Source organism: Stegostoma tigrinum, chromosome 41, assembly GCF_030684315.1.
Source record: "Stegostoma tigrinum isolate sSteTig4 chromosome 41, sSteTig4.hap1, whole genome shotgun sequence".
NCBI classification, from domain to species: Eukaryota; Metazoa; Chordata; class Chondrichthyes; order Orectolobiformes; family Stegostomatidae; genus Stegostoma; species Stegostoma tigrinum.
This window is the reverse complement of record NC_081394.1, coordinates 182,748-187,747: the sequence shown is the minus strand read 5'-3', so window position 1 is coordinate 187,747 and position 5,000 is coordinate 182,748. Positions and strand designations below refer to the sequence as shown.

General features: G+C 62.2%; 1 pseudogene; it reads left to right on the top strand.

Annotated features, from left to right (window-relative positions):
- LOC125448432 (retroviral integration site protein Fli-1 homolog) overlaps window positions 1–5,000 on the top strand; it is a 114,110-nt pseudogene that overhangs the window by 100,101 nt on the left and 9,009 nt on the right.

The following is a 5,000-nucleotide window of genomic DNA, read 5'->3' as shown; positions in this document are numbered from 1 at the left end:
GGGTTGGGGGGTGCGGGGTTGTGGGTGCGGGGTTGGGGGGTGCGGGGTTGGGGGGTGCGGGGTTGGGGGGTACGGGGTTGGGGGGTGCGGGGTTGGGGGTGTGCGGGGTTTTGGGGGGGGTGCGGGGTTGGGGGGTGCGGGGTTGTGGGTGCGGGGTTGGGGGGTGCGGGGTTGGGGGGTGCGGGGTTGTGGGTGCGGGGTTGGGGGGTGCGGGGTTGGGGGGTGCGGGGTTGGGGGCGTGCGGGGTTGTGGGTGCGGGGCTGGGGGGTGTGGGGTTGTGGGTGCGGGGTTGCGGGGTGCGGGGTTGGGGGGTGCGGGGCTGTGGGGTGCGGGGTTGGGGGGTGCGGGGTTGTGGGTGCGGGGTTGGCGGGGGGGGTGCGGGGGTTGGGGGGGTACGGGGTTGGGGGGGTGCGGGGGACCAGGGGCGGGGATCGCTCTGGTGGTTGGAGTCAGACTTGACACATTGGGGAGATGGTGGTGGATGTGGGAGGTCAATCGCCTCCGCTCCAGGACATCTCCGCAGGAGCTCCTCAGGGGCCGCGTCCTCGGCCCAACCATCTTCAGCTTCATCTTCATCAACGCCCTTCCCTCCATCATAAGGTCAGAAATGGGGATGTTCGCCGATGATTACACAATGTTCAGCAACATCTGTGACCCCTCAGAGACTGGGGCAGTCCGTGTTCACAACAAGATGTGGACAATACCCAGGTTTGGGCTGACAAGTTGCAACAACTGCCAGGCTATGCCCATCGTCAATAAGAGAGAATCTGACCACTGCCCCCTTGACATTCAATGGTGCTCCCACCACTGAATCCCTGGGTTTATCATCGACCAGAAACTCAACTGGACCCACCACAGAAACACAGCGGCCACAAGAGCAGGTCAGAGGCTGGGATTCCTGCAGCGAGTAACTCCCGTCCTGACTCCCCCCAAAGCCTGTCCCACCATCGACAAGGCACAAGGCAGGAGGGGGATGGAATACTCCCCACTTGCCCCTGGATGGGGGCAGCTCCAACAAACACTCGAGAAGCTCGACACCATCCAGGACAGAGCAGCCGAGATAATGGGAACTGCAGATGCTGGAGAATTCCAAGATAATAAAATGTGAGGCTGGATGAACACAGCAGGACAAGCAGCATCTCAGGAGCACAAAAGCTGACGTTTCGGACCTAGGACAGAGCAGCCCCCGCTCGATTGGCCCCACATCCACAAACATCCCACTCCCTCCCACCCAGCCCCCTCTCCCCCCACCGACGCTCAGTCGCAGCAGTGTGTACCTTCTACAAGATGCTCTGCAGAACCTCACCAAGGCCCCTCAGGCAGCACCTCTCCAAACCCACGGCCACTTCCATCGGAAGGACAAGGGCAGCAGGTACATGGGAACACCACCCCCTGCAAGTTCCCCTCACGAGCCTCTCCCCATCCTGACTTGGGAAATATATCCCCGTTCCTTCAGTGTCGCTGGGTCAGAATCCGGGAATTCCCTCCCTAAGGGGCATTGTGGCTCAACCCACGGCACATGGACTGCAGCAGGTCAAGAGGGCAGCTCACGCCCCACCTTCTCAAGGGGGGCAACTAGGACAGGGCAAGAAATGCTGGGCCCAGGCAGCGATGCCTGCATCGTGAAAATCTATTAGAAAGTTTCAGAGCAGAGAATGTGGGAGATGTTTCCAACGACAGGGATAATTTGAAGCTTGCTGACTGTGTTGATGTGTGTGTGAGATTGGTCTCAGTAATAACTCTGCCATCTGATTGCAGACAGCCCAACCTTCAGCTATCCACCTCCAACCCTCACAGCCAACAGGCAGCACGCCCTCCAGTCAAAACAGGTATGTGCGGTGCCCCGGAAGGTAGGGGGGCGTAGATCGGGCCGGGGTAAGGCATGGAGGGGTGCGGCTGAGATTGTGGGGTGATGGGGAGAGAGAGTGGTTTGAGGTGGAGTGTGAGGGAGGGGGAGTTGTGGGGAAGGGGAAGTTAGTGTGGGGGAGTGGGGTTTGGGGGTGTGTGTGGGGAGCAGGGGAATGTGGGGGAGGCGGGTGAGTGTGGGGGAGTAGAGGGGATGGGGGATTAGTGTGGAGGAGAGGGGGGTTAGGATGGGGAGAGAGGGTGTGAGCGTGGGGGGAGGGAGTGAGTGAGTGTGGGGGTTTGGTGGTGTTGGGGGAGGGCGGTTAGTGTGGGGGAGAGGGAGTTAGTGTGGGGGAGGGGGGAATACAGGGGTAGGGAGAGAGTTTGGGGGAGAGGGACATTATTGTGGAGGAGGGTGATTAGTTTTGGGGAGCAGGGATTAGTGTGGGGAGTGGGGTTTAGGGTGGGGGCAGGGGGGAATGTTGGGTAGGGAGTGAGCGTGGGGAAGAGGGGCGTTATTGTGGAGGAGGGTGATTAGTGTGGGGGAGCAGGGATTAGTGTGGGGAGTGGGGTTTAGGGTGGGGGCGGGGGGGAATGTTGGGTAGGGAGTGAGTGTGGGGGAGAGGGGCGTTATTGTGGAGGAGGGTGATTAGTGTGGGGGAGCAGGGATTAGTGTGGGGAGTGGGGTTTAGGGTGGGGGCGGGGGGGGAATGTTGGGTAGGGAGTGAGTGTGGGGGAGAGGGGCGTTATTGTGGAGGAGGGTGATTAGTGTGGGGGAGCAGGGATTAGTGTGGGGAGTGGGGTTTAGGGTGGGGGCGGGGGGGAATGTTGGGTAGGGAGTGAGTGTGGGGGAGAGGGGCGTTATTGTGGAGGAGGGTGATTAGTGTGGGGGAGCAGGATTAGTGTGGGGAGTGGGGTATGGTATCGGGACAGGGAGTGAGTGTGGGGAGAGGAGGTTTCTGTGGGGGAGGGTGGTTAGTGTGGAAGAGCGGGGATTTGTGTCGGGGAGGAGGGAATATGGCGTAGGAAATGAGTGTCGGGAGAGGGGATTCGTGTGGAGGAGGGTAGCCCGTGTGGGGGAGGGGTGGCTAGTGTGGGGTGAGGGAGTGAGTGTGGGGGAATTGGGGGTTAGAGTGGGGGAGGGGGCAATATGCGGTATGGAGTAAGTGTGGGGGAGTGGAGATTAGTGCGGAGGAGGGTGTTTAGTGTGGGGGGGGTGGCTAGTGTGGGTGATAGGGAGTGAGCATGGGGCAAGTGGGTATTAGTGATGGGTTGGGGGGTTAGTGTGCGGGAGAGTGGTTAATGTGCGATAGGGGACTGAGTGAGTGTGGGGGCAAGGGTTTCAGGGGGAGGCGTAGTTAGTGTGAGGAGGGGGGTTAGTTGGGGGTTAGTGTGGGGAGAGGGTTAGTGGGGGACAAGGGGGGAGAGTGGGTGTTGGGGTATTAGTCTGGAGGGAGGGGGAGAGTGGGGGGCTTTAGTGTTGGGGAGTGGATAGTAGGGGAGATTGGGGTGCGGGGGGATAGTGTGGGGGAGGGGGAGAGTGGGGTGGGGGCGGTGTTAGTGTGGGGGAGGGGGGAGAATGGGGGTGGGGGCGGCCTTAGTGTGGGGGAGGGGGAGAGTGGGGTGGGGGTGTGTTAGTGTGGGGGAGGAGGAGTTTGGGGTGGGGGTGTGTTAGTGTCGGGGAGGGGGAGAGTGGGATGGGGGTGTGTTAGTGTGGGGGAGGAGGACTTTGGGGTGGGGTGTGTTAGTGTGGGGGAGGGGGGAGAGTGGGATGGGGGTGTGTTAGTGTGGGGGAGGAGGACTTTGGGGTGGGGGTGTGTTAGTGTCGGGGAGGGGGGATACGGATGGGGGTGTGTTAGTGTGGAGGAGGGGAGATTGGGGTGGGGGTGTGTTAGTGTGGGGGAGGAGGAGTTTGGGGTGGGGGTGTGTTAGTGTCGGGGAGGGGGGATACGGATGGGGGTGTGTTAGTGTGGAGGAGGGGGAGATTGGGTGGGGGTGTGTTAGTGTGGGGGACCGGGAGAGTGGGGGGGTATGTTAGTGTGGGGGCGGGGGGATTGGGGGTGGGAGTGTGTTAGTGTGGGGGAGGGGGAGATTGGGGTGGAGTGTGTTAGTGTGGGGGAGGGGGGATTGGGGTGGGGGGGTGTTAGTGTCGGGGAAGGGGGGGATGGGGTGGGAGTGTGTTAGTGTGGGGGAGGGGGAGATTGGGGTGGGAGTGTGTTAGTATGGGGAGGGGGAGATTGGGGTGGGGTCATGTTAGTGTGGGGGAAGGGGGGGATGGGTGGGGGTGTGTTAGTGTGGGGGATGTGGGGATTGGGGTGGGGCCATGTTAGTGTGGGGGAGGGGGGATTGGGGTGGGGGTGTGTTAGTGTCGGGGAGGGGGGGATTGGGGTGGGGGTGTGTTAGTGTGGGGGAGGGGGATTGGGGTGGGGGTGTGTTAGTGTCGGGGAGGGGGATTGGGGTGGGGGTGTGTTAGTGTGGGGAGGTTGGGGTGGGAGAGTGTTAGTGTCGGGGAGGGGGAGAGTGGGTTGGGAGTGTGTTAGTGTGGGGGATGTGGGGGATTGGGGTGGGGGTGTGTGTTAGTGTGGCGGGAGGGGGGATTGGGGTGGGGGTGTGTTAGTGTCGGGGAGGGGGGATTGGGGTGGGGGTGTGTTAGTGTGGGGGAGGTTGGGGTGGGAGAGTGTTAGTGTCTGGGAGGGGGAGAGTGGGTTGGGAGTGTGTTAGTGTGGGGGGAGGGGGAGATTGGGGGGGGTGTGTTAGTGTGGGGGAGGGGGAGGTTGCGGGTGGGGTGGTTAGTGTGGGGGAGGGGGAGATTGGGGTGGGGGTGTGTTAGTGTCGGGAGGGGGAGAGTGGGGTGGGGGTATGTTAGTGTGGGGAGGGGGAGAATTGGGGTGGGGGTGTGTAGTGTGGGGGAGGGGAGGTTGGGGTGGGGGGTGTGTTAGTGTGGGGCATGGGGAGGTTGGGGTGGGGGGGGTGTTAGTGTGGGTGAGGGGGAGGTTGGGGTGGGGGTGTGTTCGTGTGGGGGAGGGGGAGGTTGGGGTGGGGGTGTGTTAGTGTTCGGGGAGGGGGGATTGGGGTGGGGGTGTGTTAGTGTGGGGAGTGGGGATTGGGGTGGGGGTGTGTTAGTGTTCGGGGAGGGGGGATTGGGGTGGGGTGTG